This window comes from Balaenoptera physalus (assembly GCF_965194825.1).
Source record: "Balaenoptera physalus genome assembly, chromosome: 15".
NCBI classification, from domain to species: domain Eukaryota; kingdom Metazoa; phylum Chordata; class Mammalia; order Artiodactyla; family Balaenopteridae; genus Balaenoptera; species Balaenoptera physalus.
Genome location: NC_138894.1, coordinates 20,043,460 through 20,057,108, shown reverse-complemented (window position 1 = coordinate 20,057,108; position 13,649 = coordinate 20,043,460). Strand labels below are relative to the sequence as shown.

The window sequence follows — 13,649 nt, the reverse complement described above, 5'->3', positions numbered from 1 at the left end:
ATTGCAGCTCTATTTACAATAGCCAGGACATGGAAGCAACCTAAGTGTCCATCGACAGATGAATGGATAAAGAAGATGTGGCACATATATACAATGGAATATTACTCAGCCATAAAAAGAAATGAAATTGAGTTTTTTGTAATGAGGTGGATGGAGTTAGAGTCAGTCATACAGAGTGAAGTAAGTGAGAAAGAGAAAAACAAATACAGTATGCTAACACATATATACGGAATCTAAGGAAAAAAAAAAAAAAGCCATGAAGAACCTAGTGGCAAGATGGGAATAAAGACACAGACCTACTAGAGAATGGACTTGAGGATATGGGGATGGGGTGGGGTGGGATGTGACAGGGTAAGAGAGTGTCATGGACATATATACACTACCAAATGTAAAATAGATAGCTAGTGGGAAGCAGCCACATAGCACAGGGAGATCAGCTTGGTGCTTTGTGACCACCTAGAGGGGTGGGATAGGGAGGGTGTAGGGAGGATGGGAGGGAGGGAGATGCAAGAGGGAAGAGATATGGGAACATATTGTATGTGTATAACTGATTCACTTTGTTATAAAGCAGAAGCTAACACACCATTGTAAGGCAATTATACTTCAATACAGATGTTAAAAAAAAATTATATTTGCAATATGATTTGCCTTTCATTTCTTTGAATCTCACAAAGAAGAGTAAATTTTGGGAAGAGTAACGGTAATGCTTCAACAAGATTTATCCAGTCTATTAATCTCAACTATTACTCCATATTTGCAGTGCTTCTCCACCTTAGGTAAACATTTGAAATAACCTAAGGAGCTTAAAAACACTGTGATCTGTGTCTCACCCCCAGAGCTTCCAATTCATTATTCTAGTAAACAACATAGGAGTTGACATTTTTAAAACTCTGCCATTGATTCTAACATGCAGCCAAGGCAGAGAACTATTGTTAAAACACCTGTTTCTAACCAATACATACAGAAAGGTTAAGAAACCTGAAATATTGATTATTTCAATAGGTCTTTGCAAATACCATACTTGTTGAACAAAAATTTATTTTAATGTACTTGTAAATACTCATATAGAGAAATGTTACAGCATATCGTTAATTCATACAGTAAATTATTGTACAGAAATCACAAATGAAAGGGTGTGAGCACAACTATAATAAATGTAAAGTACATGTTAAAACATTAAAATATTGCCTTGGGTCATAGGAATTTGAATAACTTTGAGGAAGGGGTTTACTACAAAAGTATGTCCTACTCTTTTTTTATCAAGAAGAAAACATCATTTGTATTGTAAAATTAATTAATCTGAATTAAATCAAAAGATATGTGCTGTTAAATAGAATTTGAAGATTCACACTATGGACACAGAATATCAGAAAAATATATTGGAGTGAGCATCATTATGATTAAATAAACCTAAGGGAGTTTACCTATCACAGTAAAGAGTTTTTAACTGGACAAAAGATATTCCCTGATTAGCCTGTCACTTCCAAAATCCCGTAACCTAAGGAACCAATCTATTACCCAATTTTTATGCCTTTGTTTTTTTTTCTAAAACAATATATAGGCTTCTACAGGAAAACAGCTGTGCTTGAAGTTGTCTTTAAAATTTTTCATAGTATAAGATATAGATGAATATTTAAATAAATAAATGAATTATTGGGCATTTTATATGTAATTTTCCACTTAATTAGTTCCTAATTTAATAGAACAAAATCTCTATAGCTTAAAAGGTTACAATATGATTAGCTAGAACCTAATTAACCAAAACCTTCTATTTTGAATTTTATTTTTAGCTCTGGTTGACATTTATAAACAAGAGACAAATGACAAGAAAATAAGCCTCATTATAAATTGATATTAAAAAATATAATTCAAGGGTTACCTCATATTCAGTCTATAATCTGTACTGTATCCTGAATTCTAGTTTAGGACACTGGTCTCTGAATGAAAGTCCTTCTATCATTAAGACCATGAATGTCCCTTCATGACTAACTTTTAAACTCTAAGTTATATAACAAATTAGTTATATAACAGCAACAACTGTGTAGACATAAGCATTATAAAAAAAAATAATTTAAATTAAAATATAGTAGAACATGTGTGTGCCACATATAGCATTGCTAAGGAGACTCTGCTTTCCAGAGTTTATATGTGTATTCTAGGTTGTGATGTACTATGTGTATCATACAGTATTTTTCAGCTAAACACTTTCATAAGCCATGATCAAGAAGAAATTCCCCAGTAATTCTTGTAGTCAGGCAGAATGTGCCATCAGTAAAGAATTCTGCTACACTCAGTTTTGCCTTTGATTTTTATCTCATGACAAGCTATTAGGGAGAGACAGAAACAGACAAAGAAGGAGGATGAGGAGATGGAGAGAGAAGAGGAAGGGGAGGAAATAGGAAGGGAGAGGGTGAGGGGAGGAAGAGAGGGAAGGAAAAGGGGAGAAGGGATAAGGAGAGAGGAAGGAGGAGAAAAAAGGAAAAGGTGGAATAGACAGCATTAAGAAATATGAACATGTAGAAGTCAGTCTGAATCACAAATTCCTAAACTGTTAACCCCATGTGTAGATATATTCTTTGTTCCTCTTTCATTTTTATCTCTCACATTTTATCTGTAAAGGTATTGAAAAAAAACAAAAAACAGACAAACAAAAAAAACACCTTGAGGGAGATCCTTCACAATGTTATCAGGATTATAAAATACAAAGTAAGTAGTTTTCACCTCAGTAAAATCATTCATTTAATTAAAAACGAAGTGAAACAAAAACATAAATTGCTGAGTTGATCATGAACGCCTGTCACTTATTTGTATCTCTCCAAAAAGGAAAAAGTAGCATATTCCTGATTTCCAATTAAGGTATCAGTGACATTAGAGAGCTTACACAGCGTAAGAAATTAAAAAATAGAAACTAAATAGAGCTGCGAGGCCAGAAAAGGAAGCTCTCAGGCCCTGCAATGATAGCAGAGCCCAACAAGAGGTATACGCCTCTTCTTTCTTAGTGAGTACTCAGTCAATGAAAAACCATGGAGTTTTTGTTTACTATAGCCCTCCCAATGTCCTTTTCCCCTCTATAAAATAATTTTTCTTCCCTTGTCCTGCAGGGACTTGTCCAAGGCTTGCCGTGGTTGCAGACCCCGAATTTGCAATTCTCCAGTGATCTGCAATAAACTCATCTTTGCTGGAGAAGTATCTGGCGGCCTATTTGTTTTAGGTCAACAATAGCTCCCTCTGTTTCTAGATTGAATATGTGGAAGAAGATGCGTTTATTCACTGGAAGTACCCAGTAGATGACATAATTTCCTGGATTACTCTCCAGTTATTCACATAACAGGGATGTCTGCAATATAGAATTTCCACTACAATTTAACTATCAAATTAAGATTAATATGATTTTTATATATCATTTCTGTGTACGTGCATGTGTGCACATGTGTGTATTTAAGTTTGTTGAAGAAAGAGAAACAAGTACATGCTTTGTTACTTGAGAATCCTCCATTGAAAGGTTGAACCCAAGTTAAACCATCCTCCTGGTTATGTCACACAATTCTAGGTAGATCAGGCTATAAGAAAGCAAGCTGTGTGTCTGCTTTTGCTACTCCTACATGGACAAACTCACTTCATGTGAGCTGCAAGACCCCATGTCTTGCAAGACCCCGTGTCCCTATCTTTTGAATAAAAAGACTTTTGCTTTATTCTCCCAGGCCTCTCCTGAGTCTCAGAAGACTGGCTTGAGAGTTAATGATTAGGAAATATAAAAATGCAGAAACAAAGGATACCTTTTGGGTCAGGAAACTGGTAACAATTTAGACTATAAATCAGCCACATAGCAGGGTCACTGAACTCCCCATTCTCTGAAGGATATAGATAAGAAGGACTGACACATATTCCTAAATTGTGTTTACAGAAACCAGAACCGCACCAGATGAAAACACCTAACCAGAAACATGAACACCCCAGACCAGCTGGGACCAGAAGGTTGATGATGTTGACTTACAAAACATCACCCTGTTACCTCATCACCAACCAATCAGAAAAATATCCACTAGCTGATCAGGTACCCTGCAATCCACAATCCTAATATTGCCTTTAAAAACCCTTCCCTGAAGCCATCAGGGAGTTCAGGTCTTTTGAGCACTAGCTGCCTGCTCTCCTTTCTTGATGCCCTGCAACAAATGTTGCACTTCCCTTCACTGCAATCCAGTGTCAGTAGATTGGCTTTGCTGCATGTCTGGCCAGTGGACCCAAATCCAGGTTAGGTAACACTGTTACCAGGTACTGTGGCTATGTGCACATCTGTGGAAATCGAGTGAAAATGCAGACATCCCTTTTGGTTACTTATATATGCAAATTATTACAAGTTTATTCTTAATCAACTTAGTAAATGTTTCAATAAGTACCTGTGACTTACTGGTTTTGTCATGGTACACAATCTATTTCCCTGCAGGTTCTGCTACAAAGATAATTCCAATCAACTAATTTTTTGAGATGAGCACACCTAGTTGTGAACAGTTAAACCACTTCCTCAATGTCAAATAATCCAAGAAAGGATTAGGAACAGAACCAAGGTTTCTTAATTGTCTCTAATTTTTTAAACTTAAAAAAAAAATCTAACAAAGAACAGGTAGAGTACTACACCTAGGACAGTGTGTTCTCAGATCTCTAAATTAACCACAGTTAAACCCATAATTTTTCCCACCTTAAAGAATGCTTTCACTTCTGGTTCTACAATTTCATTTACTGGAAATGTCCATAATATTTAAGACATACTATAGGTTAAAAAGAGAAATATTAATCTCAAGTGGCTGTCTCACTTTATTTATCCACGATCAGGGGCATAACCTTCAAAAAGTTTACAGTTCTTATATTATAATGTCTATAGACAATAACATTTCTTAATAATTATCACCATGACAAAATGTCTTAATAAACTAGAGGGAAAAAAGCATCAAAATTCTTCAAAGCCCTGTTTCAACATCATATAAATCACTGACATAGCTATTGGCCTGTTTCAATACTGGTTTCTATTGTCAATTCTATTTAGGAAAAATAATGAATTGTTAAAAATAGTCACCAAATATTAACTTGTTATCATGGTCAGGACTACAGGAAATACGTGGATACATAATAAGTGTTCTCTCTCCTCGAGCTACATAGATTATAATAATTTTCTTTAAAAACACAATCAAATAACAATAGTGTTACATAGAAAGTGAAGAAGACTTGCATTTCCACTAGTATTGTGGGCTATATACCTAAATTAATTCTTTTTGCTGATTCCAGAAGGAAGAGTGTATCAAAGAAAATATTTGAAGATATAATTCTGAGACTATCTAGAACTGAGGAGACACAAGTGATAGAACTTATGAAAGATTTAAGAAATCCGAAGATTCACAAAATTTACAAGCAGGATAAAGGAAATGAAATTTGCATCGTGGTGATAATGACGAAAACCAAAGATGAGATATAGATTTTATAAGATGCCAGAACTAAAGGTTTACATTGAAAGGGGTAACAGCTAGACAGATGACTTCTGTCACAATGGATGTCAGAAGACAGAAATATGACAATGTCAATGTGCTGAGAGAGAATAACTGTCAGCCTAAATCATTATAACCAGTGAAGGCGTCTTTCAAAATGAAAGTGATATAAAGACATTTTCTAACAAAAATTGACACGCATGCCACCTACAGATACTCTCTAAAGAAAAATTTAAATGTTGTGCTGATAGAGGATTTGAGTACCAAGAAAGAAAAAAATAGCGTACAATGTGTTGTGTGTATATATATATATGTAATACTAAATGTATGTTGATTGCATAAAACAATAATAGTCATTAAATAAAAAATTAACATGCATACATATTTGTATGTAATTTTTGATGTATAAGAATGAAGTTAAAGTGTTCCAAAATATTAGCATTGTGGGGGACAACTTAAAATATATTGATTAAATTTAGACTGACATATCAAGTGTGCAATTTATAATGTTTAGAAAATGCAATATAGGGTAGAAACAGAAAGTGTAACTTCCAAACTAGTAGAGGAATAAAAACAGAAAGAACAAATAATAAGTTCAAATGGAAGCTAAATCTAAGAGAAAAGAAAAAACATAAAATAGATAGAATGTAAGGTGAAAAACAGGTCCATATATAGCATTAATTTTTGTTACCAAAATCGATTAGATTCCTCAGGGGTAAAAATTGTCATCATGCTTTAGATATACGATCCAACCTCTTCTGTTTACAAGAGACACAGCTATATCATAAATTACCAAAATAGTTGATTGTAAAAGATGAAAAGGAATTACTACGCAAATTCAAACCAAAGGAGCTGGTATAGCTATATTAATAACAGAAAAACATAGAAGTTAAGGCACAAATAATTAGTAGCCAAAAATTTTAGTCACTCCAATGATAAAAATCCAATAGCCATGACTACATAAGTGTTCTAAAAGACCATACACATAATAATTTACCCTCAAGACAGAGAAAGCAAAAGACAGAGTACTAGATATTTTACTTGACACTCTTTTTGGTAATTAATAGAAAAAATTGGCTAACATTAAATAAGAGTCATAGAAAATTTAACAAATTTTAAAACTTAAACTGATATCTATATAGAGAAGACTGAGCTCAGAAACTGGAGAATTTATTCTTTCCAAGCACAAGAACATTTATAAAATTGATTGTGTACAAGGACTTCAAGCATATATGACTCCTATCTGCATTCTGATTGCAATGCACTAAGCTAAAATGAAAAGATTTAAAATAAAAATCTCCATGTTTTTGAAAATTAATGTCTTCCACTTAAATGACCTTTGGGTAGAAATATATATATATATTATAGTGGAAATTAGAAAATATTTATAACACATCAAAACCTTTGGGATAGAACTAAAGTGATGCTAAGAAAGATATGCAAAGCCTTAAATGCATATATCTTAAAAGAAAAAAATGATGAAAATTAATGAGGCAATTTGGTCTAAAATAATTTCTTAAAACTCAAAGAGAAATGAGTCCAATTTAATTAAATAAAACATCAACATAAAATGAAGAAGAGTAGATCAATAAAATTAAAGTTGGACTTCTGAAAGACTAATGCATTGACAAATCTCTGGCAAGACTGAGGACAGAAAGAGAGAAGGGAAGAGAAGGTATGTTCCCACACTCATAAACACACCAAAATGAGAAAGAATTACTAATTACAAAAACTAAAGAAGATAAAGAATAGTGAGAAAAATTTAGAGACAACTCAGGTGAAAAAATTGAACTTGGTGCAAGGAAAAAATAGAAAATCTTAATTGTTTCATAATAAAGACTGAGTAAAGAGGCAAATTTTTCTAAAAAAAATTCAAACCTAGGTGGCTTTATTTAGCAAGTGTTAACAAAAATTTCATACTACACATTCTATTCTAAAGCACAGATTGAGGAAATCTCCACAGTTCATTTGAGGAAGATAGCATAGACCTAATATTAAACTGGGAAAAGAAGGAGCCAAGAAAAAATAATTATATTTTAGTAGAAATAATTATACTATACACAGTGGAAATAATTATATTTTAGGTCAAATAAGATTGTAATAGTAGAAAACACTTGTTAGAAAAAATATATAAATGTAGGAAAATGAAAATTCATCATATGCCAACTTTGTGTGTGTGTATGAATTACTTGTTTAAGTCTTTGGTTCATGTCTTCTGAACATCTGGGTGAAGACAACTCAAAAAATGTGTTTTTCTCACCCATAAGCATCCCCTCTGCCCTGGCCATGGTCTTCATGGGGGCAAAGAGAAACACTGTGGCCCAGATGTCCCAGGCACTTTCTCTAAGCAAAAGCAGCGGCGGAGGTGGAGACGTCCACCAGGGTTTCCAGAACCTTCTCATCGAAGTTAACAGGACCGGCACACAGTACTTGCTCCGAACCGTCAACAGGCTCTTTGGAGAGAAGACTTATGGTTTCCTCCCATCTTTCAAAGATTCCTGCCGCAAATTCAACCAAGCAGAGATGGAAGAGCTGGACTTTATCAGTGCTGCGAAGGAATCCAGGAAACACATAAACACCTGGGTAGCCCAAAGGACAGAAGGAAAAATTACAGACCTGCTGTCTCCAAATTCAGTGGACCGCATGACTTGTCTGGTTCTCGTAAACGCCATCTACTTCAAAGGAAACTGGGAGAATCAGTTTAACAAGCAGCACACCAAGGAAAGGCTGTTCAAAGTCCGCAAGAATGTGGAGAAGCCTGTGCAAATGATGATCAAGAAATCCACCTTTAAAATGACCTACATCGGAGAGATATTCACGAAGATTCTGGTGCTTCCCTACGTCGGCAGGGAGCTCAATATGATCATCATGCTTCCCCATGGAAACACCGATTCGAAAACGGTGGAAAAGGAACTTGCTTATGAGAAATTTGTCGAGTGGACGAGGCCAGACCTGATGGAGGAGGAGGAGGTGGAGGTGTCCCTGCCCAGGTTTAAGCTGGGGGAGAGCTACAACATGGAGGGCGTCCTCTGCACCCTGGGTGTGACCAATGCCTTCGAGGACACCAGGGCGGATTTCTCCACGATGTCGTCCCGGAAGGACCTGCTCCTGTCCTAGGTCGCGCACAAGACCTTTGTGGAGGTCGACGAGGAGGGCACAGAGGCGGCTGCGGCCACCGCCGCAGTCCTAATGCTGCGCTGCGCCAGAATCACCCCCAGGTTCTGTGCCGACCACCCTTTCCTCTTCTTTATCCAGAACAGTAAGACCAGTGGGTTTCAGTTCTGCGGCCGGCTCAGCTCCCCGTGAGGAGAGCGGCTGCAGGCAGCCCCGCTGGGTCTTACTGGCCCGCTTTCCCCGGTACTCCGTGACGTGCCTGCGACCCAAAGTGGCCTTGGCGACAGTCCAGAAATAAAGGGTCTGATCGAGAAAAAAAAAAAAAAAAAAAGATCACTATTCTGGTGAAAGAGTGGTTATCTACTTCAGATATATTTTGCAGATACCTTCTCCACTCTTGGCTTTTCATAGTCTTAATGGTGTTCTTAATTAAAGAGAAGTTCTTAATTTTGATGTAGTTTGATAAAGTAATTTGGTTTTCTCTATTGTGTAATTCTGTAGTTTCTTTTATGATTGTCCTACTTAAGGAACCATCTCCTAGTCTAAGTTTCTTAAGATAATTGCCTAATAGCTTCATAATTTTTATTTTATATTCAGAATAATTTTTACCTATATTTAGATCTACTACACATCTGGAATTTTTATGCTGTATGAAGTGAGGTATGGATGCTCAAGATCAATACTTGTTTCTATATGGACAAGCACCCATTCCTGAAAAGTGTACCCTTACCTTGCAGCAAAAGTTTCATATTTATTATAATTAGGTGAATGCTTATGTGTCAGTCTGTTTTCTCTATTATTTTCACTCTTTTGTATTAATACATCACTTCTTAAACTAAGATACACAGATAATGTGTTATCATATTCAAGATTCTCTTGGTTATTTTGTTCCATTTCATTACCATATAAATACTGAAGCACTTTTCTTTTTTCCAGCTTTATTGAGGTTTAATTGACAAAAATTATATGTAAGTTGTACAACGTGATGTTTTGATATATGTATACCTTGTGAAATAATCACCACAATCAAGCAAATTATATCCATCACTTCACATAGTTACCATTTTGTTTTTTCAAAAATTTTAATTGAGATATAATTAACATATAACTTACCAGTTTCAGATGTACAACATAATGATTTGATATTTGTATAAGTTACAAAATGATTACTACAATATCTAACTAACATCTGTCACCTCACATGGTTACATATTTTTACTCATGATGAAAATTTTTAAGATCTACTTTCTTAGCAACTTTCAAATATGCAATACTTGAATAATAATACTTGCAATAATATAGTATTATTAATGATAGCCACCTTTCTATGCATTGCACCCCCATGACTTACAACTGGAAGTTTATACCTTTTTTAAATTTTATTTTATTTAAGTATAGTTGAATCACAATGTCATGTTAGTTTCAGGTGTATAGCACAGTGATTCAGTTTTTCAGATTCTTTCCCTTTATAAGTTATTATAAAATATTGAGTATAGTTCCCTGTGCTATACAGTAGATCCTTGTTGGTTGTCTATTTTATATATTGTAGTGTGTGTGTGGAATTTTATACCTTTTGACCCCCTTTACCCATTTCATCCAACCATTCACTCCCCACCTCTGGCAATCACCAATATGTTCCCTGTATCGATCACTCTAGATTATTTATAGTACCTAATACAATGAAAATTCTATGTAAATAGTTTTAAATACAATGAAAATGCTATGTAAATAGTTGCTGGCATTCAACAAATTCAAGTTTTGCTCTTTGGAACTTCTGGGATTTTTTTGAATAGTATCAATCCAAGCTTGGTTGAATCAGTGGATGTGGAATCCACAGATATGGAGAGCCAACTACATCATGGCTAAGTGGAGTTTATTCCAGGAATGTAAGGTTGGTTTCACATTTGAAAATAGTTAAGGCAATTTGTCATATCAATTGTCTGAACAAGAAAAAATATATATTACTGCAATAGCTGCAAATAAACATTTGACAAATTCAAGGCACATTCATGGTAAGACTCTTGGCAAAATAGGAATAAAAGGGAACATCTTCAACCTGAGGAAAAACATCAACAGGAAAAAAACCCCCTGCATTTTACATTTTGCATATGGATAAAATGTTCAATGTTTTTCCCCAGTATATAAGAAGGCAAATGCATTTGTTGTCACCACGCCTATTCATTGTCACACTAGAAGTCTTAACCAGAGCAATAAGGCAAGAAAGCAAACTGAAAACATATAGATTGGAAAAGAAGAAAACAGTATATCTATTTGAAGATGGCATAATTGTCTTCAAAGTAAATCCCCCAAAATATCTTAAAAATATATATTGGAACTACCAAGGAGTACTGCAAGACTGTAGAACACAATTTCAATATACAATTAAATATGAGATTTAATTGTATTTCTGTATATTTGCAATAAAAAGAAATTAATAGATGAATAACCATAATAGAAAAAATTATTGTTAATAGAACCATTATCATTAGAACCAAATACCCAAAAATACTTAATCATAAGTTTGGCAAAATATGTGCAAGGTCAGCATTATAATAACTACAAAATACTGTTGAACATAATCAAAGAAGACATAAATAAATGGAGAGATAGATCAGGTTTATGACTTGGATAATTCAATATTTTTAAGGAATCAATTCTTCTAAATATATCTATTCATTTAAAGCAAGGTCAAAGTGCCAGAATATTTTAATTAATGGAAATAGACCACATGATTCTAAAATTTATATGAAATTGCAAAGTTAATGTAATTATAATATAATTTTGGCAAAGAACAATTAGAATGTTGTTGAAAGACTCACATTACCTAATTCCAAGACTCATTACAAAACTACAGTAGTGACTATGGATATCACACACTTTATGCTATAAGAAATAAACTAGACTCAAAGTTTAATATGATATAATTCTATTTCTGTAAAAGTCTGTAAAGTGTTAAACTACAGTGATGGTGAATATTCTGTGTTTGCAATGGGCTGAGTGTATGGAGAGGAGTGTACTCCAGAGGAGTTTGAGGAAACATGTTGGGGGTGGTAGAATTATTCTAAATCTTGACTGTGATCACTATGATGTAACTTGATTTATTTATCTAAACTCAGAACCATACTTTAACATGGGTGAATTTTATTATATGTAAATTTTAACTCAAAAACTCTAGAAAGTTTATCTATAAATTATTCAATAAAAGTAAATAATGTATTGTTTAGTGATAAAAACCTATTACTAAATTATAAATAATGTTTATTTGAGAAGAGGAATAAGACAGATACAGTAGAGAGGATTCTGCAAAGGAATTGGTGAGGTTCCAATTCTTAATCTCCATGTGGTTTCCATAGGAGCATGTTTGTTATTAGTTTTCAACTGCATCTGTATGTATACATATATATTTTTCAAAATCTAAAATAAATTTCCCAAACAAATAATATTTATAAAGGGAAAGCAGTTTTCTATGAGATGAATAGAAGATGACAGCTTCTGATAGTTTAGTGGGTGGAATGAATCACAAAGTAAAATCTTGGTTGCCAGTGGAGGAAATTTAATTGGCTAAGATAACAAACAGAATTTATTGGCCAATGTTATCTAGAACAATAAATAAATAAAGCATTAAAATCACTTTATACACCTGTATCTAGGGGCCTAAAACATATTTCTAGGGAGTCCTTCTTATTCACGCTCTATTTCCACTGTGCTGGCTTAATTCTCAGGCCTACTATTTGTTTTGGTAGATATAGGGTCATTATCTCTTGGCTTATGTCCTACTGATTTAGGTACTCCATAGGTTCACTTCAAGTTGCTCAAGAGAAAGTTTCACACTTGATTTTCATTGATCTAGACTGGGTTAGGTTGCAATTAAAGAAAATTAGGACCTGGACTAGTGTAATGCAAATGAGAGTGCTAAGGCAAAAAATTAAACACTCAAGCAGATCTTTCCCCATTGTACAGATAAAGAAGTTGAATCACAAAAGCTCAGGTTACATAATTATTAAGATATTAATATTTAATTTTACTTCAGATGTCTGAGTTCAAAGCCTCAACCTGCTGCTTTAGTTTGTCAAGTCTTTCAATAAGAGAAAGATAAGAGAGTTTGTTAATAATGTGAGTGGTATGTAGACTCCAGAAGGATCTGGGCAAATTAGAATGGTGAATGGAACATCTAAGTATAAATTTAATGGGAAAAATAATTAGTCCTGTTGTTATTAAATAAAACAATTGCATAATATGGCTTTACTTAATGCAATTAAAATATCTCAATGCTACTATTGCAAAGCTGTCTTTTTCTCCCTTTATTTCTGTTGATATTTACTTTACATATTTAGATGCTCCTATGTTGGATACATAAGTATTTATGTTATATCCTCTTGTTGGATTGACCCCTTTATCATTATGTGACACCCTCCTTTGTGTTTTGTTACAATCTTTGTTTTAAAGTCTATTTTATCAGATATAAATATTAATACCAAAGCTTTCTTTTTGCTTCCATTTGCATGAAATATCTTTTTTTGCATCCCTTTACATTCAGCCTGCATGTGTCTTTAGATCTGAAGTGAGTCTCTTGTGAAAAGCATATAGAGAGATCCTGTTTTTTGTTTTCTTTCTTTATTTATTTTTTTTATGCATTAAGTCACCCTATGTCTTTTGATTGGAGCATTAATCCATTTCATTTAAAGTGATTATTGATAGGGACATATTGCATTTTGTTAATCTTTTTCTGGTTATTTTTGTGGTTCCTCTCTGTTCATTTCTTTTTCTTTTAGTCTCTTCACTTTGGGTTTGATGATTTTCTTTACTGTTATCTTTGGATTTCTTTGTCATTACTTTTTGTGTACGTATTATAGGCTTTGGTTTTGTGGTTACTATGAGATTCATATATAACAATCTATATATAAAGCAGAGTATTTTAAGTTGATCCTCACTTAAGTTCAAATGCATTCTAAAACACAAAATTTTTACTACACCCCACATTTAATTTTGTTACATCATAATTTATATCTTTGTTTATTTTGTGCATCCCTTAATTACTTATTGTAGTTTTAGTTATTT

At 33.8% G+C, this 13,649-nt stretch overlaps 1 pseudogene across 1 annotated transcript; it reads left to right on the top strand.

The window, feature by feature from the left end:
* Positions 1–623: 623 nt before the first annotated feature.
* LOC309643879 (serpin B6 pseudogene) lies at positions 624–12,015 on the top strand (annotated as a pseudogene). Its single transcript has one exon. The product of its transcript is annotated as a serpin B6 pseudogene (transcript).
* Positions 12,016–13,649: the final 1,634 nt, after the last annotated feature.